The sequence below is a fragment of the Pteronotus mesoamericanus genome, unplaced genomic scaffold (genome assembly GCF_021234165.1).
Source record: "Pteronotus mesoamericanus isolate MK-2021 breed Mesoamerican mustached bat unplaced genomic scaffold, CSHL_Meso_final scaffold_174, whole genome shotgun sequence".
Taxonomy (NCBI): Eukaryota; Metazoa; Chordata; class Mammalia; order Chiroptera; family Mormoopidae; genus Pteronotus; species Pteronotus mesoamericanus.
This window is the reverse complement of record NW_026555309.1, coordinates 23,791,851-23,812,923: the sequence shown is the minus strand read 5'-3', so window position 1 is coordinate 23,812,923 and position 21,073 is coordinate 23,791,851. Positions and strand designations below refer to the sequence as shown.

The 21,073-nt window shown below is 43.8% G+C and overlaps 1 protein-coding gene across 1 annotated transcript in view; it reads right to left on the bottom strand.

Annotated features, from left to right (window-relative positions):
• The window catches only part of OXR1 (oxidation resistance 1), a 370,698-nt gene extending 352,985 nt beyond the window's left edge, over positions 1 to 17,713 (bottom strand). Inside the window, exon 1 of the mRNA XM_054590386.1 lies at positions 17,568 to 17,713. The gene's annotated coding sequence lies outside the window, so the exon portion shown is untranslated. The remainder of the gene's footprint in view (positions 1 to 17,567) is intronic.
• Between the last annotated feature and the right edge of the window lie 3,360 nt (positions 17,714 to 21,073).

Sequence of the window (21,073 nt, the reverse complement as noted above, 5' to 3'; positions counted from 1 at the left end):
AGCTTTAAAGGGAAAAATGCTCCTCTTTTCACGTCCAATGTTTCAGAGTACCCAATGAACAAAGCCTGACTATTTATCAGAGTAATATAATGAGTTGGGAACTAATTCATCCATTGGTAGCTAACACTATAAATGAGGCAGAGCTGCTCAACTATTTTGCAGACAAGATGTTACCATGTCAAAAAGTATATACGTGGAAGTAAAACTGTATTTTACATTCTTACCAAATGACAAAGATTCCATTGCAGTAGCTGACAGGGCCATGAGACATCAATGAGTGTTTAGTGCCACTGTGGCCCATATTTGGTAATCAAATTGTTAGCCGTGAATGTTATACCTTGGTTCTTGAATTCGGTGAAGAAAAAATTCAGAGCCAAGAACTCTTACTCGAGAAGTTTATTTAGAAAGTCACAGAGGTGGAAAAAAATGAGCCAGCTGGGCTGCATGGATTCAGGAAACAAATCACAGAGGAAAAAGAAGGGCTCTTGGAGCATAGGAGAAAAAAAGCACAGGATACGCATCTGGGAAAGAAAGCGCAGGCGTGCTCTAATGGAGAGAGTGAGCGAGCGAGCACACTGGGTCCCTTGCCTTGAGAGTTTTTCTCTGTTTTCTAATGGCAAGAATTTGAGGGGAGGTCTCTGGGGAGGATCTTAACAGAATATTCATCAGCTTTGCAGGGATGTCCTTTCAGGGTTCTGTTCTCTAAGATTCACCGGCACTAGGGGAGGGGGTCATTAGTCACTGCAGCTGGTCCTGACGGCAGCCATGGTGTTGCTTCATCTGGTTTCGCTGCTTTTGTGGGCCTGGAGCTGAAACACAACTGAGGCCTAGATGTCATCCCTAGTTTCACCAAGACTCTGTGTCTGTGGTCAGCAGACCTGAGACTTTGTTCCTAAGATGATTTGATTGGCCTGAGGGCTTAATGTTACGGGAGTAGTCGTGCAAGTGCTTGCGTGGACGTCAATATGACGCTATTCTTCAGCCCCCCGTTCCTTTTCTAAGGGGGTCTGACCAGCATAACTAGTGACATGCCAGTGGAGGAAAGATCACCCTGGGGGTACAGCCCTAGCCTGTACTTGTCATTTGCTCTAGTTTTTCCCACTGCTAGCCACCCAGGACTTTCTGCCCCAGTGACATTTAGTACCTGCCCTATCGTTCCTGCTCTGCTCATGCCTGTCTAACTGCCTACTCTATGAAAATGGAGAATTTGAAATATTTTCCTACAAATTTAAATGTATCAGAGAGTACCATCCCTGAAAAAGGGTTTTCTTGCAAGTTAGTTCAATTTGATGTATTAATAATACCTCTAGCCTTTTATAACAAAGTCCAAATAAACAGATAAACCATGCCAACTAAAACAGAAAGCAGATATCTGAGTGATTTTTAATAGCCTTTTTTTTTAAGATCGAAGATAATGTGAATTGCTTTTATAATAGAAACTTTACGGAGAACTCTTCAAAGGCAAATGACAAAGGCAAGTGGTTTACAATCCCCTCAGCTGAGAACCTCAAAGAGACAAGTAATTGAACTCTAGGACTTAAACTAAAAGCTGGTTACCCAGAGGTGAAGGGACAGTATTGGAATAGTGTGTATGTACTGGGTCCATGTGTCGTGTCCACTGTGTTTAAATGGCAGACTGTTTTACAAGTTGATACCCATCCTGCTTTTGATGAATGTTATCTGTACTCTTGGGGGGAAAAAATAGTTACCTCTGTATCCGTAAAGGATAGTTGACCATACCACCCACTGCTTCAAAGAACAAAATGCTCGGCCTGGCCAACAGGATGCTTCATCGTCGGATGCCGGCTTCTCTGTCCACCTCCGGTTGGTCCCACTGTCACCCTTGTCCCAGCCACACTGATCACGTGCCAGGCTCCTCCCTCTGCTTGGAAACCCCCTCTACTCCTGCCCCCAACTCCAGCCCCATGCAGTGTTCAGCCAAGGGACCCCTCCTTTCTCGGATGCACGTAACTCTGCTGCACGGCCTCCAGTCTCACCGGCCTGGTCTTCAGAAGGCCTTTCTGGTACTAAAGCTGACACCCTACCCCCGACACCCAGGGGAGCAGGCGCCGTGCCTGCATTCCCCCTTAATTCATCCCCAGTGTTCAGCTGAGGGCCTGAGACATGCTCGGATCCCAAACATTTGTTAGAAAAATGTTCCGTGCAGCTCAAGACTACTGTTTCCCAGTAAGCTTATTTCTGCCAAAATATATTCTGATTTGGAGGATTTCCCTACAATCTGCATTCCTTGGACACATCAGGAAATTCACAGTAAGAGCATTTTAGTCACTTCAGGAAATTCCTAGATAATTGTGAGGTTTTACAGACCAGTCCTGGGTCAATGACAGAAGTTAAACAAGAGCAGGTTTTATCCCCAAAGAGGCAGAACTTCCCATCAGTGTTCCCAAAAATAAGATAAGCTATCCTGGGATATTTAGAAAATGTATCTTCAGACCATTCCTTGGGTATCTAATTACAAAATAAAGCCACGGGGGAGCAACCCTCCCACCCCCCAGGGGTCCCGTGGGTCCCCACGAGGTCGCTGCCCCTGCGGGCACGCCGGTCACCCAGGGTGCTCTAGCATGCGAGCATTTAGAACAGTTATAAAAGAAAAGATAATAAAAAAATAAAGATCCTGGGGAGGGAGATGTGTTCATTTAAATCATACCCAGGCTGCCAGGGAACCAAATCAAAACTGGAAGGATCGCGCCGACGTCTGGCTCTGAAGTGTGGCATCAACCGTCCTCATGTCCTCCCCAGCGCGTGAGGGGAGCTGCCGTCTCCCCGCCCAGGGTGCAGAGATCCAGAGCCGTGAATGTGGGATGGTGCCCCCCACCGAGGCCCCCTAACAGGCAAGGCTGAAATGCATCGCACAGGGGCCCTTCCTTCTGAGACTGCGTTGGCCCTGCTATTGTCAAGAGTGCCCATTGCTCTCACCAGTTGGCATGGAACCTGCTAGAACCAACATTTCCTATGAAATGGCACAGCTGGCATCTGGCAAATCAAGCACAAGTGTGGTAAATGAAAACACACTCAACGGTTCAGGCTTTTGGGACAAATCCATGGGCACTGAATGGAACTTACAACTGAGAGTCCAAGAAAGATGTTAGGTTCTGAGACTTTTTTCATGCTCTGAATCCTTCCAGAAGTCTGTTAAAGTCTATGACCTTGCCTAAGAGAGATACATAGGATCACAAAGGAAACTAAAATGTGATCAAATGTTAAATGGATGAGTTGGCAATATGGTATATGTGTTTCTTGATGAATACTTTAATAAAAATATCTAACGGCAGATCTAATCACCACCACGCTTTCAAAATAGGGATAAACATTAATTTTTTTAAAATATCTGCAAACATCTCTAATGTGATATGTTATCTGTGACTTATTGGTAACCTAGTCATGGGTCCTGCTGCTGCTCTCTCCTGGTTTGTGGCCCACACCAAATATTAAGGACGGTGCTAGATCTGAACGGGGTTAGTAACAATAAAGGTGTTATTTTCTCTACCCAAGTTTGTGTACTAACTGAATTCTATCCATTTCTGCAAACAACAAGTTAAAAAAAAAAAAACAAAAAAACCCATGTTAGAAGGATACTAGATGAATTCTAAAGATCCTTTAACCCTGAAGAAGTTATAATGAATCTGACGTAAATTTAGGGTAGGGGGAAGCTATACAGCTATTTATAGACTTTGAGTTTTATAAATAGATTAATTTATAAATCTGTAGTAGCTTATGTATCATAATGTAAAGAAAACAAAAACACAACAGATAGCATGTAGGATTTTTTCTTGCCTAGAAAATTATGGTCTCTAGGTCTCTCCTCTCCTGACAGTCAACTCCTTTCAGCGACCCCTGCTTTCTACATAATTGTCTTAATCTACTTCTGAGCCTCTGCATTTTCTAAAGTGCCACGTTTGTCATGAAATATTCATGGCTCCCTCCCTGATGGCTATTCTCAGTGATCATTGGCACAGTGGTGAGTTCAGCAACTTTCCTTTTATCCCATCTTATTGTCAAGTAAAATTCTAATCAATGGAATACCACCACAATTTGTTTACCCATTTTTCTAACTGATGGACACCTGGGGTGTTTCCAGTCTTAGCAATGATGAAAACAGCTGCTCCAAACGTTTGAGTTCTCTGGGTCTATCCTCAATCTTAGGCCCAAAGGACCTGGGCCTTGGGCCAGCTTTCCCTCAATTTTTCTGCTCCTCCTTCCCTCCCTCCCTCTGTGGCAACCGGAACGTGTTCTGAATCACTTGCAGATCTCCATGTTGTTTCAATGTCAGATCTGGGGGCCCAGTGGGGTCTCGCCCCTCCCCCAGCAGCTTGAGGTATTTGCATGAGAGAGGAACCTAGGGTTGTACATGAAATGTTGTGCTTGTTTCCAAGGGCAACATCTTACTATCTGCACACTTGTGGAACCTAGGGCTTCTCTCTCTCTGGTCAACTTCCCTGGCCCCAAATTTTCTGGAACATACTGAGCAAAGGCCCATGGGAAAGAGCTTGTGGCGAGTGCAGCTTCCTCTTGCTCCTGCACTCCCAGTAATTCTCAATTATCCTGCTAGCCCTCCTTGACCTCTAAGAATTGATTAAAGATTTTAAATGCTTTTTTTCTTCTTCCTGCCTTAAAATTTTTTATTATTGTTTTTAGTTGTGGTAAAATACACATAACACAAAATTTACTTTCTTAACCATTTTAGGCATATGGTTCAGTGGCATTAAGTCCATTGGTACAGTGTTGCGCAAACATCACCTCTATTCACCTCCAGAATGCTTTTCATCTTGCAACGCAGAGTCTCTGTATCCATTAACCAACAGGTGTCCATCTCCCCTTCCCTCCAACTCCCGACACTCATCGTTCAACTTTCTATCTCCATGAATTTGATTACTCAAGTTACCTCAATTAAGTGGACTCATGCAGCATTTATCTTTCTGTGACTGGCTTATTTCACTTAAGATGTCTTCACGGTTCATCCATTTTGTAGCATGTGTCAGAAAATCCTTCCTTTTTAAGGCTGAATAATATTCTATTGCATGCATGTGCCACACTTTACTCATCCATTCAGCTGTCAGTGGGCACGTGGGTTGCTTCCACCCCTTGGCTGTTCTCAGTAACGCTGCTCTGAATGAGTGTATTCTTCTTATTCACTTTTAGGGAGACAATTTCTTCTTCGTATGCTCTGCCAAAGGTGAAAGGGTTTGTGACCCATCTTTCCTCAGAAAGGCATGACCTTCTTTAAATTTCAGTTCACTTACTTATCCTGTGACCTAAGCTCTTGACGGGGCTCAAGACAAGTTATAATTTTATGTATCATCCGGCTTCTTCTCATTGGAAGGGTGGACGTGATTTCTTAAGGCCGTCTACATTAGAAGTGAAAACAGAACTTCTAAATTTTTATTTTATCAAGAATTAATAAAATAATGGTGGGAATAGTGGGAAGGTGGAGGAGGGAGTTGGTGAAGAAGGGCTAGTACAATAAAAGGTTTAAATCTTCATCTCCCATAGCTGTTAATCTAGGAACTGGAACTCAAAGTGTATATTGAGGCACAGGAAAGCGATCACCAGGAAAATAGCAGTTGCTTCCCACGAATAGGAGCCAGGCTGCTGAGCCCTGGAACAGCCACTGCCCCTCCATGTTCTACGCCTTGTAGAAGTCTGATTGTTTAAACAAGATATGTTTACAATTTTTAAAACTCCCTCAGTATCACGATTAATTCCCTGAGATGTTAAAATGTAGAAACTGTGAAAAAAAAATTTTTTTTTAATCTCCTTTTTTCTTTGAAGTCTGTACCCTATGACAGATAGCAGGTGGGGGTGGGGGAAAAAAACAGTTGAGAATTACACAAATTAATTGGTCATCCATTTTATCAAGCTAAGAATATGCTTTAAAAGCCCACTCCCCAAAAGACATTTTGAATTGCTTTTAAAAGATAGTTCAGGAATACACAGAATCTAGGCACCGCAAGCCATGCCAAGTCGTATTTACGTGCACAATTTTCCCTTTCTTTGGGCCAGGTGACTCATCATCGGAACCAGCAAGGGAAGTGAGGAGTCTTCTAAAAATAGCTGCTTCCAGGTGCCAGGAAGAGCAGGGAAGAAAGTTTAGACATGAACCATCAGGTATACACTACCTTCTTGATGGTTTTAAATATCATACCATTTAAAAAAAAAAGTAACTGGAGGAATTGTAAAGGAGGCTTTGCATCATCACTTTGTATGGAAACTAGCGCTTGGCATACATGGAAGATAACAAAAATGAATACCATTAAAACAAAACAGTTTTACCGGACTTCTGAAAGCTTTGTATTTCAAAGCCTGTTCGGTATTAAAATGGAAGTGATGTGTGTATTGAAGAAGTGTTAAAAACTAGCACCAATTTAAACTTCTTGCCTTAATAAGAAACGCAGAAAGAGACAGATTTAAAATCCTTTCAATTCAATTCAATATATATCCATATACCACCCAAATTCATCTCGCATAAAACCAGTCTGAGAAACACTGCTTTAGCCACAGTGCCCTCGGTCTTCACGTTAATGTATTAACTTCAGAGGTTCGGGTCCACCTATGCTGGCAAAGGTAGTTTACAGGAGACAACGGAGTAAGGGGAAACATCACCCCCCACCTCCAACCCCATTGTTCAGATGGGAAAAATGAATCCAAGAAAGGGATGATATTTAAGCCAGGTAATCCTGGATAACCAGAAGGCTATAAAGAGGCAGTGTGAATGATTACGGCACGGCTGGTAGTGATCGGGTAAGTACTCCAGGTAAACAACTCGAACATATGTGTAAAGGGGACTCTCATTAAAAAAGTAATCCATTCAACAAATAGTTACTGATTTTGTGCTTTGTGCCAGATACTGTGCCGGATACTAGATTGTTCTTCATCGCTATGGTAATACACCTCTTTGATATTTATCTTTGTACTAGCTAGAGACTATCATGTTTACTTCAACATCCACTGGCTTATAATACTGTGCTGGATGCTCAATAACTGTTTTTGGGGTCGCTAGCATCCTAGGTATTCCTAGCAGAAGATAATAGTGACCATGAAACTTTGTACAGTTATCTCATTTAAGGGCTCTTCTCCTGAGCCTTGTTACTGTAAGAATGTTCTTTTTTACAGTAAGCGGAAACCAGCTTTCCTGAACCTTCCGGCCAGAGGGATGAGTTATCTCTAAGTAAGCAATAGAGACTACACCTTTTGACATTTGTAAGCTCATACTATATTATCTTAAATTCCTCCTTGCCAAGTTTATTGTCTATACTTAAACAAAACTCCTCTTAAAGAGCAAATGGCTTTTCCACCTGGTCTCCAGGGGACACAGGATCATCTGAAAAGCAGCACCTAAAACCAGGCATGATACTTGAGGTGTAGTTGTGTAACACAGAACAATAGGATAGTACCCCCTCCCACTCTTTAGACCTTGCTGTGTGCACTGTTTTTGGTTTTATCCACATCACACCTGTACTAGGTTGGACAGTGTCTCCCCAACTCGTGTCCTTCCTGGAACCTCAGAATGGGACTTTATTTGGAAACTGCGTAATTACAGATGTTACTGCTTACATTAAGATGAGATCATACTGGAATAGGGTGGGCCCTTAACCCAATATGACCGGTGTCCCTTAGAAGAGAAGATACACGAACTCACAGATGCAGAGGATAATGAATGCTCTGTGATGATGGAGGCAGAGATTGAAGTGACTCAGCTATAAACCAAGGAATGGCAACGACTACTAAATAGCAGCACCAGAAGCTACGAAAAAAGCATGGAAGAAATTCTCCCCATTGAGTCTACAGAGAGAGAACAGCTCTGCCAACACCTTGATTTCAGACTTCTAACCTCCAGAACTGAGAATAAATTAGTTGTGTCAAGCCACCGAGTTTGTGGTCCTTTGTTAGGGCAGTCTCAGGAAACTAACACAGTGTTTTTGTCTTTCACATAGATACTGTTTAGATAATACAATCAGGGTTTTCTATTTTTTCTTTACCTTTCTAGTAATTCATCATCACTGAAGCCCGTTTCTTTCTCCCTCCCTCCCTTCCCCCTTCTCTCTCAATTCTCGGTCTTGAGTGCAGCGACACAGTGATGGAAAACACTAGGGCTGATTCATCCCAGCAGTGAATGTAGCATCCTTTCCAAGGACTTACTCTTCAGCACTCTCTTCAATTCCATGAACTCCTCCCTAAACATCCCAGGAATTCCTTTTTGCATAAATTAACCACAGTCACTTTCTATCTAATTCAGTTAAGAACCTCAAGCAACTGCAACAGCCAGAGAGAAATTTCCCATAACAGTTCATGACAAACATGATGTGTGACTGGCACCAAAACATGAAACTCTTAATATATAACATAAAAATCAGTAGTTGTACCTATAAGGCTGTGTTAAAATATCTCCCCAGATTTTTCTAAAGATTGCCGAACATTTCAATAGTGCCAGAATGGTTTTTTTACCCTCTTGGTTGTTCATCTTATAGTTAAAATAATTAAAAACCATCTCTTATTCTTCCTCTGCTCTACACTCACCAATAGGCTTACTCGTTTGAAACTTTAAAACATGCTGGTAATGAGAGAAAAACTCATTGCAATGACACTTCAGTGGCATAAAAGGGCACCTTTAAATCTCCTTGGCCCTCTTACAAATTTAAGCCCTAAATAGATCTAGCAGGTAATGAGCGACATGCTGATTCCTATAGTTTTTCAATTTTTAACTTCATTGTGCTAGAATGTATTTTCCTTCTTGTTGGAAGCTATGGGGAAGCCAACTGCTATACTGAGATACTCATTCCTCCATCACAAGTAGCCTGAGAGTTAGCTTTAAAACTCTGAGGATATGTGACTTCATCTTCCCATGCTGAAACATTTTACAATAAGGCACTTATATTAATTTATATTACCAAATGATTTAGATAAATGAAAACAGAAGAAAGAAATGTTTTGCTCGAAGCTATTTATCATGGCTGTTAACATTCCTTCTGCTCAATGTGATATGTGGTTGTGACTGCCGGTCACTGTGATCTATAGAAAGAGTTTTAAATAGAGGAGAAAAAGAATCCTTAGTCCATTAATATATTAATTCTCAGTGTAAGACCACATTTTGTCTTAGAAAACAACTGCATTTAAGAGACTTCTGGGACAACAGCTCCAATGAGGATTGCAGAATTTTAAAATAAATATGAAGATTTAACCAATTAACCTTTCTAGAGTTAGCTGCCCATGAGTAGCAGTTTGCAAACACTAGTAAGCATTTGTTGCAAACATCTTAGTAACCTCAGTGTACATTACAATCTGGTCTACGGATATAGGGCCAGGGGCCAGCAAGTTCCCCCATGATCCAAAATCTTAGATAATAATGTACATGATGACAGCTACTCCTGACATTGAGAAAACAGAGATCCTACGACCAAGTACCTAATGTAAGAAAATGCACTAATTTGTTCCTTTAACAAACACTTATTTGTAACAAAACATCCCAGTGTCTTCCCAGCCAGTTTAATGATGTATACTGCAGGAAGAAAGCTATTGTGCATTGGTTTCATTTAATCATGAAGATTTAGATCCAGCACTAGAAAGACATATTCAATAACAGAGAAGATAAAAAATTCTCTGGACTTTAGCCATGACTCAAATGAAATAAAACCATGACTCCCACACTGGGGGGAGGTGGACAATAACACACGTGCCATGGTAGCCATGGTAACCCCTAACTGTTTATCTGCCTGTCATACATACAGTCCCCCTTCTCCCAAAAACAATCTCCCACCTTTCCCTAGGAAAACACACCTCCCAACAAGTACACACCATCCTCTGGCTACTGTGATTAGAGGAACAGGCTCTTTCACTGACTAGAGCCAGTGAGATGGGAGGGGGATGTTTGCTGGGATTTCTGAAAAGAGCAACTCCCTCTGCAAGAACTGTGGAAAGACTCTCCTCTTCACTAGATGTGAATTAGATATGAAACCGGGAGTACAAAGTCCAGCAAGCCTCAGGCAGTCACCTTAGAACCCCAAGGAGAAAGCCTGTCAGGAATGGAGCCAACACTTAGAAAGTGGAGCTAAGAAAGTACAATGGGAAAACAAGGAACTGGTCACATGGTCTGAGCTCTAAATCAGGTCCTACCTAGAGCCATAGTCCCCTCCTCAGTTGCAGTCATTAAGTTTCTCTCTCTCTCATTTTTTTTTTCACTCACCCACTTGAAATTAGATTTTCTGATTCTTGACAGTGAATGAATCTGAACAGATTCAAAAATAAATGATCACTTTCAAAGGCACAGCTGAAGTGTGGTAGAATGGGCAGTGTACAAAGACAAAGAAGAAAGCCAGAAATCATGCTAAGATCCTTCCTCTCTTATCTCACTTAATCATCACACCTGTAACCTGGTGGGCGTGATTCTCAAAAGACAGGAGAAGCTGTAAAAGCAGGTAATTTGTCCAAGTTTCAAGCCACTAACTAAAAAATAGAGATTTGAATTCAAGTGTGTCTGATTCTAAAGGGAGAGGTCTTTCAAAGTTGTCATCTGCCCTGGCTTCCAATTTGAAACCTTTTATTATTGCAATTGATTACATATCTTCCTCATAAGCTACAAATAAGATAACATCCATAATATATCTTATAATTCACAAAGTACCACTAACACATATAGGTATTTACATTTTCATGGACTCTGAAAGTCCTCAAAAAACCACAATGGCAACAGCCCTGAACTCATTTAAAACAAAAACAAAATTATTAACTAATAACAGAATCATAAACAGAGCCTATCTTCAATTTTGTGATTATTCATAGATATAACTTAGTTGAAGGATATAATCTATAGTGGCATTTTTTGTTTTTACATCTTTACCTAAAACCCTACTTATGTTCACCCCATTTGGGAAAAAAAATTAAGTTGTGCTTGATCATTTTGATCTTTTAGGTGAACACTCTTCCAAACAAATTCAATTAGAGATTCCATTAATGACTTATTTTTACCTGTAGGAGAAGATCTAAAGTGTCAAAACTTGAGCTGAAAAAGCATTTTTAAATAAACAGGAGAAACATTGATTTAACCAAGAAAGTAAGTGTGCTCTTCAGGTAGAAAAGGGTCTGGATGGAGACTTTGAAAAATGTAGACTCAGTTGAAATAATGCAGTGACCATTGACCTTGAGCAAATCACTTCATAATCCTAAATCCCCAATATCTTAAAGGTCAAGAGTGGACATCAGATTAACCACCTCCCCAATCCCTTCCTAACCTATGATCCACCCTCTATGGTCCTTTCCCATCTCATTTTGCTCATCAATGACCCTAACTGTTCCCCATTTCCTTCCCCTTCTTGGACAGTAGTAGCCAGGGACAGTAGCCATTTAAAGTCAGCACTAGAAGGAAGTGTAAGTGCCACCACTATTTAATGGGTACCTCTGTTTAGAAACTATTTCATAAAGCCTTACAGTAAACTGCCCAGGGACAGGGGAGGGGAAAGCAACTCCATTTCAAAGATGAGGAAGAGTTCCATGAAAACAAAAACAAAAACAAAAACAAAAACAAAAACAAACAAATGAACCCACCTACAGCTGAAGTCACAGAACTACTCCAAGTGCCAGAGTTGACTGCAAAGCTCTTGATTCTCCTTAATCTGCTGTATCTGTTTCCTTGTAATGGGTGGTTAGTGTTATGGCTCATCAGGCACCCTTTTCCAAATACATTAAGTAATTCTTAAGCCTGATCACCACAGTAGTTCACAATAACAATGTTAAAATCACGCTTCATAATCCAGAAGACCCAGATCTACTTCTTGGTCTGCGAGGGTCCCAGACCAACTGTCACGTAGCATGCATGGCCTGGGGTAAAGCTGGCTGCCGGCAGCACCCATATGCTGCTCCCATTTCTTTCATCTTCTTCAGGAGGACAGAGGCAACTCGAGATCACAGAATTAGAAGCGCCTCAGCCAACTCAACTCAGTATTCAGATTCCAAATGACATCACTTAATGAATATTCTGAAGACATAGGAGACAAATCTTTAGAGAGAAGGCTGAAAGCCTCGGGGAAACATTCTGGGCTACTTGTTTCTTAAGATGTAGAGGCATTAATAAACGAAAGCATAACCTTCCACAGGCAAGATAGCCTTTTTCATGCACTGATATTGCTCATCCTTAACAATACACTAAAAGGAAATAAAAAAAGAAACTCCCTTTGCTTTTGCGATAGCATAAATTGCAAAACTTTGCTTTTGCTGTTGTTCATGAATTCAGCAAAGGCAACATACAGTGTTTGATAAAATTCCTTCCCCTCATACTGCTCTTTTTCCAGCTTACACAATGAATAGCAAGTTTGTTTAAAGGTAAGAGGAATCGCTATATTATTTCATTTTCCCACAAATAAGTATACTCCAATAGTTTAAAACATAGGTATTACCTAGTACTCAAAACAGCAAAATGCTCATTTCTGTAATTTTTCTATTAGTTTCCTCAAAATAGTGATGTGGTATGACCAATCTTTGAAAGTATGTGTTCAAAGACTCTGTTGCGAGCATTATTAGCACAGAATCGATTTGAAATTCTGCTCCACACCACCCACCAGTACCAGCCAATGCGCCACTGCTTTCTACCACCACGGTTGTCAGGAGTGTATGAGGGCACACATCCACCCAAGCAACCATCTTCCCTTGTCCAGATGTCAGAAAAAATCAGCAACTATTTCCTAAATAAAGTTAAAGAGAAACAAGAACTGACCCCTTTCACCTCGAATTGCTCACTCTCTTCTTATCTAGTCCACATAGAAATCAACGCGACTGATTTCCTCCTAACGGCTTCTTCTCGATCTGCATTTCACCAATTGTGTTTGAAAGTATTTTCAAGAATGAGGCTATAGAACTGCTCCAAATTTCATGAAAATGACTCTCCATTGTGTGTTCCTTTTTACAGTCAGGCTTTTAGAGACATAGGGAATGTATGTATATTCTGTGGATGAACTTGTTTTTACAAACTGGTTATGATGCACAAGGCAGCTCAGTCTTGCAAATGCAACAGTCCAAGAGCATTTGGAACTTGCAAAGGCTTGTTGAATTTATAAGCTATGATTCTCACTGGTTAAAGTCATTTTTGAGCTTTCACATAGTCCAATGATAGGTGCTCTCTCTCAACACCAGAGTTGCTCAAGCTGAAGTTCTGTTTTCCTCAGTTCTTTCACTATTCCCTTGGGAAAGACAAGGCCTTCCTAAGAGCAACAACAGGCAATTGAACAAACAACTGAACAAAAACAATTCAAAGATGCAAGTGGAGAAACTGAGGCTGCCTTTGTGGGAAACAAGAGCGCTCCCACTGCCTTTTTCCAAGAGAGACGCAAATCTCTGTTCCACCTTGGAAGCAGTACAGGGCTGTTTGTGTTTGTACACACAGGAGAAAAGGAGGGATTGTTCTGGGGTGCCCAGGGGACTCAGCAGGAGTATACAGTCTCCTCTGCTACAGGAATTCCCGAGGGACTGAGGGATGGTAATGGCCAAGGACGGAGGAAATGGTTATTAGGAGGAGAAGGGAAGTAAGCGGCCCTAATGATGATCCCTGCAGAACAGATTCTGAAACCAACCAACCGATAGGGCTGGGGCAGGAGAGGGGGCCCAAATCTCTTTCATTTTCTAGGCCTCAGTGATGACAAAGCTTTTACCTAGTGAAGTGTTCTGAGTTCCTGCATACGGTCAATATTAGGACAGTTCCCTGATCTTATCACATTTAAGGATATCAGCTATTGTTCCTCCTCTCTAGGTATTGTGCTACAGGCTAGAAAGGATAGTTTCTCAATGCATGCCATGCTATTGATTTAAAATTGACACTAAATACGTAGCAATTATATGGGATGCTTACCTTCCTGTGTAGACATCTACAAATACTAAGGTTTCATTTTGTAACATTTCTTGAGGCTTCTAATAAATACTCATCTAACATTCTCTGATTCTGATTCATCTAACAATCCCTTACTACATGAAGAAATTACTAGTTGTAACCTTAATTCAATTAATTATAATTTAAAAAATTAAAGCTATATATTTTAAAAGGCTATTACCAAACAAGTTCAGAGAAAAATATAGTAGCTGAACAGTTTTGTTTTTATCAAACTTATTTACTCACTTCACATGCATACTATATAACCTGTCATTTTAGACATTCCTAATATATTTTTGGAATGTTTTTTAAGACAGAAAAGATATTCTACTAAAAGGAAAACATCTTTAATTTCCTTGAAACAAAGTGTTTTTGAACATGGGGCCATTTTGCAAGAGAGTCTCTAAATATTAACTACTCTTGATTTTCAAAATAGACTTCCAATAGGAATATTTGAAAGCATCTTAACAGGAATTGCTTTTCATTCTAATCTTATCTTGTTCGAAACCAGGGTGTCTCAGCTTCAACACAACTGACATTTGGGGCCAGGTAATTCTTTGTTATGAGTGACCATCCAGTGCCTTGCAGAATGTCAGCAACATGCCTGGCTTCTGCCCATAGGATGCCAAGGCACCCCTCCCCCAAGCTGTAACAACCAAAACCACCTCCAGACATTGCCAGTGGTCCCTGCAGGGCAAGAATGCCCCAGTGTGAACCATTTTTCTGTCAATAAGATACCCCAGGGTAAGCAAAAGTGATGTCTCTTCTTCCACTTTGACTAACATTTCTATCATCATTCTGCCCCACCAAGCCATTTCACCACCACTTAAAAAGTACCTTTACCTTAGGGCAGCAAAGATTCCATTGGCCATTTCCTAGGGCATATCTGGGTTTAGAGAACAATCCTCTAGGAAAATTAGTGCCAAATTAGGCTACTGAGGACTAAAGGTACAATCCTTTGTGTTTCCAATGCAGGAAGTAAAGAATGAAGAACGGAGGGTTTTCTCATTTCACATTAAAGTTAGCGTTCTATAAACGAAGGCTTCATCTCCACAGGCCCGTAAGAGCTTCAGAGGCCCAAACTCTGCCTTTAATCACAGCCTAATCAATTTGCCCAACAATCCCTCCTCCTTGACCACCAAACAAAAACAAAAAAAAAGGCAACCATGTAACGTTATGTTTTATTTGAACAGTACTCTGGGGAGAACAGAATTAATGGCCAAAATAATCATTTATTTTACTGTCAGCACAATGACTAATAATAGTACGAAACAAACATAGGAAGAGAAGCAGAAAGGTCTTATTCAAACTTTCCACCATACACATGTTCAGAAGCATAGACATACAGTATTTCAAAAGGTATATTTCAAGAGTTGCTGTACTAGAAACCAGGCCAGCCACTGTCATATGGAATAATAAGAGGACAAGCCCTGGTCATTAGAAGTTTGCTGTCTTTTCGGCTGTGTCCCTCCACAGGTCCTTGATCACTCTACAAAACAACCCATATACCATCCCTCATCACTTCTTTAGAGTCATCCACGCCCCCGCCCCCGCCCCGCTGCCTTCTCTTTTGGACGTCCAGAACTCTGATGGTTGCACACACACAATCTCAGAGCCCTTTTGGGTACCGGCAGGCAGTAGGTACAGTTTCCACTTCCCTTCTTTAAGTCCTTCCACAGATGGCACGGGTTTCCAGAGTCGCCTTCATCCTCATTTCCTTGTATCTGATAAAGTCTCACTTACAATATGACACCAAGGACAAGGAAAGAACACAGCAGCCGGATGGAGTCTGAGCAGCCAGGAACTTGGTGACAACACCTACCCACCCCACCCCGCGTCCCGCTTCAGTTTCCAATCCTGTATGCAGAAGCTTCTTTCCTTCTTGAGGTTGGTGGGTGAAATCTATCCCGGAGGCGTTTTTTACATAAAGGTTTTCGCACTAGATGCTTGTTGATTCTATTAATCTTGTCTTTTCAAGGTACAATAATGTGTGGGGCACTCGGGGGAGCTCCCTCCGCCCCCTCCCACACCATTAAGCGCTGCTTACTCTTCTGGGCTTCTTCCCACTGGTCATTTGGAGCCATCGCGCTGCCCTAATCCGAGGGGCAACCTCACCGCGTCACCTGCAGGGGCAGCAGAGTGAACTGCGGACCTCCAGAGCTACGCCCCAGGGAAGGGCCAGTGGATCAGGAGCCCAGCCCCTCTGACCGCCGGGACTCCTACCTCCGGCAGTGGAGGGACGGCCGCCTCCTCCGAGTACGGGATCAGGGGACCAGAGCAGCGTCAGGTTTGGGGGATGCGAGGGCCGGGGAGAGGTTAGAGAGGAGCATCATTGGACCAGCAAAGAATGTGACCCTGGGGAAAGGAGGTAGAAGAGACGTAGGAAAGCACGTTCTCCTTAATCCCCTCCCCGTGCTGCCGGTAGAGCCCAGGATCTCCTCGTCATAGACGCACACTGCAGCAACACACGCGACCCCGGACAGGCAACACGCACACACGCGCGCGCGCACATGCACACTCACACGCCGCACACTCGCACGCCCCGCCGCGAGTTGCACGCTGCATACTTCTGCCTGACTTCTTGGTTCAAAACACCACACCTCTCAGGCGAGACCACAGATTCCCGGGGCCTATAGCAGACACCATTCCCCTCGCCCACCCTGAAGTACACACATTCAGACCCTACATTGCACCCCGAGGGTGCCGGGAACTACTTAAGGGAAGCCCCGGTAGCTCCCCTGTAACTGATTACCTTCCCGGTAGCCAGATTAGTCCAAGTCTCCTATAAGCTCCAGTAGAGCTCTCCTCGGGCGCCCGAGCCAGGTAGGAGACGGAGTAGAAGCCTGGGATGCAAGTGACCCTCAGAGAACCGCTACTAAGTCACTATTCGGGGGGCCGCACGTAGCCTACAACCCCTTCCTGAGCCTTTCGGCCCACCGGCAGCCCTGTTATTCCGTCCAATCCCTGCACTGCTTCCCTCCTCCGCTTCACCGAAATCCCTGAGCGATTTTCCTGCTGCCCCTTCCAGGCCACTTTCTGTCTCCATCCTCTTTCCAGCAGGCTCCCAACATGTGGCCGCGCGTACTCCCTCCGAAAACCTTCCCTTCAAAGCTGCCTCTCTCCATCATTATATCGTCCTGACCTGGTATTGATTCCCTAAATTATCAGGGTCCCCTTGTTCTCCGGAGCCCACTGTCCCACCGGCGTCCTTTGCTCTAGTTCAAATCCGCTTTCCATGCGCCCCACTTTCCACCCATCTTCCCTCCTGCCACTCAGGCCAAGACACGCTCACCCTCTACTATGCCTCGCATACTGCGCTTTCACGCCGCTCCCACCCTACCCCCCGGAGACACCCCGCTTTCCCTCTGCGGCTGTTCTCGGCCGGGCGCCCGCATCCTCAGCCCAGCCTCTCCATCCCGCACCAGCCTGCTCCTGGCCTGCCGAGTCCGGCGCGGTCCTTTCCTCTCTCCTCGACCTCCGCCCGAGCCAGTTCAGCCTTCCTGCCTTGCCGGTAGCCTCTGCTCGGGCATCCCAGTGGCCACCCGCTTTCAAATTGGCCAAGAGGCTCGCCGAGGAGCTAGGCACAGGGGACAGCGGCCATCCAGATCTCCCGGGCGCCAACCTCGCCTCCCGCCTGCTAGCCCGGGCTCCCCGGGGCGCAGTGCCCTCGCCCCATAGCCCAACAACCTCACAAACTTACTTGCGGGTCGCCAGGAGGGGGCTGCGGTGAGCGGCGGCGGGCCCCGCCACGGCGAGTGCGCCCCTCTCGGCGGGGCTGGGCGGCGCGGCACTGGCGCTGCGCTCCTGCGTCCGCGCGGTGAATGGGCTCAGCCTGACGCAGCCCGGCTCTGCCTCCGCCGCCGCCGCCGAGGCCGCCGAGCGGTTCCAGACATGCTCAGTTCCCCCGCCTGCCCGCGTGGGCCATACCAAGAGCCGGCGGCGGCGGGGGAGACGGAGAGGAGCCACCGAGCGGTTGCAGCCAGCCGGAGGCTACCACGCTGGAGGCCGGGGAAGAAGGGGGCGCTGTGCCGCTAAAAATAGCCCCTGCGGAAGCCTGGGCTGGGAATGAAACCTATACCCCGCAACTCCCGTGCTTGGGGTCGAGGTCCAGACCGCGCGTCCTGCTAGGTCCCTGACCGCGCTCCGCACCCCACCCGGGAGAAACGAAGCCTCCTTCTTCGCAGGCACCCCTGGGTTTCGGCGGAGCTAAGCCCAAGGCTGCCCCGATTTCGGGCTCCCTCCTTCGGTTCTCTCCAAAGAAACGGATTAAAGAGATGTAAAAGCTCCGCTCCAGGAAATTGACTCAGACTTCTAGAGAAAAAAGTTTTTTGGATGCCAGTTTTTGCTGGAAGGAAAAAGGAGGAAAGGGCGACTTTCAACAACCCCCAGCCCCGGGGGGTGGGTTGGGTCAAAGGGCTGTGTGAGGCGTGCTGAAGGGGACTCTGGAAAGAACTTCCACGATGCAGAATTCTTTTCTGGACATTTACGAGTCCGCAGAATTTTGCATAGTTCCCTGACATCCACCCTGACCTTGGTGATCTCGTTCTTGTTATTTGAACTGTTATTCCCTTCCCCACGCTCGACTTCCACACTTCCTCTTCCAACCAGGCTTTAAATTGCAACAAGGAAAGGGCACAAAAAGAAGGGTGGATTGCGACACCTAAACTGGAACCTGTCCCTTTGCTGTCCCTTTGCTAACCCTTCCTAATGAGGGGTTGGTTCCGTTGCCAAGTTAGGGCCAGGATGTGTCCTAGGTCTCCTGAGCGCTATCAGTCTCTGTCTCACCACTACTGCACCTGTAAACTAACTGTAATGTTTTCCCGCTATTATTGTGGAGTATATTCTACCTCAATCTTGGTAATCTACTTTTGAAGATTTTCGTCCTGAGAGGTACACGTGTCTTCTGGGTTAAATTCACTCCTGAGAGCCACCTTATAAAAGAATCATTATGATTCCCTTTTAACAGATGACGTTGAAGTCCTGAGACGAGATGTTCCTCTCTTGCCTTGAATAATAATATAGTGTTGACCCAGAGTCTGCCAGACTAGAAATTTCCATGGTTTCCACACAACCTTCTCCCTTGAGTCAATAGTTTTAGCTGAATTAGGGCTGAAGAAATTTAGGAATTATTCTTTGTAGAGTGCTAAATACTGAAAAATGCTGGTTGAGAGTTTTGTTCTCCATTATTCCCCCCTAGTCCCGATTTTTTTCGCCCTGGGCATTTACAGCTTATATTTTGTATATTCTGTTGAAAGTGACTGTTTTCATTTTTATTCATTCATTCAGAAAGAATTTACTGAGAATCATCCAAGAGCAGTGCATTCACCTAGAGGTAGTTTATAATATATCACAGTTCAGCTTCTTTGCTAAAGCTACTTTCATTTGCCATTGTTACAAATTACTGAGGGTTTGCTAAACCTATCAGGCAGATGTGCTTGTTTCACAGAACTGTAATGCTATGTGCCCATTTGGGTTAAGTTGTCTTCCTTCCTAAGTTGCCTCCTCCCCTCCCCACTTACGGTTTGGTGCAATACCCACCCCAAAATAGATGATCAATTAATGTTTAATCTTTTACTTTCTTGTTTCCAACTCCTTGATTCATTTTTCTTTAGTGTGTTTCCAATAGATGGCGTCTCCAGGACCAGAGCCACTTTATAATGACAATACCATTTTTATAATTTTATATGAGCCATTCACTGGGAAATCAAATGGAACTTCCTTAGGGTATCAGCATAACTCACTCATTCTTCTCTGTATGTCAGGAAAAAAAGATGAAAAATATACTTTACCTTTATCCCAGTTGTTTTCCGTCTTCCTTTCTCAGTAATTAATCTTAAAATGGCTATGATTTTCTGAACACCTTCACACTACGGCATGAGCAGTAGGCATAATCATGAAACAGGCAGTTCAATTTCAAAGTTTAGACTTTTTCTACCTAAATATGAAGTTCAAAACCATATTGCATTCAGGACTCTTAATAGCACGTAACAGACTCAACTCTTAACTGACTGAGGCGGGCAAAGAACATGCATTGGGCCATGTAACTCGGGAGAGCAAGGAGTGGCAGGCTGCTCCATGGCTTACCATGAGCAGGAATATGTTTCCCTCCCTCTCACCCACTTGCTCTCAGCATTGCTTTCAGTGTTGGTTTCATTCTCCATCAGACTGTGTCCATAGTGCAGTTCCTGCCCTACACAGAGGCTGAGCTTTTGATCTTGCCAAGAAAGCAAACCTCATGCTCTGATGAGCAGGTCAATCTTTGAAAAAGGACTCTGGTTGGCTGTCTTGAGTCACACACATCCTACAGGGGAGAAAAAGTTCTCAAAAGGAGGGAAAGTACCCAGTCAGCAGAAGAAGGGATCGGGGATGCTTTTGAAATAGAAATAATAGGCATCCGCCACAGCCACGGACCGGCCTGTTTCCCCATATACAAAGAAGGACAGCAAGCCCCTAGTGGGACATCGTTTGGTTTGAATTATTTAGGAATGAGCAAAAGAATACTAATGCTTTTAAGTGATATTTCCGGTCTCTCTTTAGGCTCAAATGCTTTGATTCGCCTGCCTAAGAGTAGCAGTCCCCTCTTGGCTGTTTTTTCATCTTTATTTCTGGCCCTGGCTACTTCCAAGGTGGTGCTGCTCACCAATGTCTTCGAATGAGCCCCCCAGTCTGCACAGGCCTCCAGTCCACAGCTGTCTCTGGGGGAAAAGATTGTTCTCTGTATTCTTAAAGCCCATTCTCTCCTTTTTCATTCAACATTCTTAATCATTGTGTAAACCATTTAATAACTTAGTTATAAAAGTGGGTTTTTTTCTCTTTTTCCTCCAATCCTAAACATATAAGGGGAAAATGCTGCTCTTCTTATAGTAAATGTATTATGTCTTTCATATGGCTCATGCTAGGATTTAAGTAAATGGTTGTAACTCCTGTTCTTTGTATTTGTCCCCAAATCCATGCAATTCACCTGCTACCTCTCTTAATTTGTTTATTAAAAAAAATAACACAGCCCTGGCCAAGTGGCTCAGTTGGTTGGAGCATCGACCCAATGTGCCAAGGTTGCAGGATCAACCCCCAATCAGGGCACATAAACAAGAGTTGGCCAGTGAAGACATAAGTGAGTGGAAGGACAGGTTGGTCTCTCTCTCCCTCTCTCTCTCTGTCTCCCTTCCTCCCTCCCTTCCTCTCTCTCTCTCTCTCAAGTCAATAAAT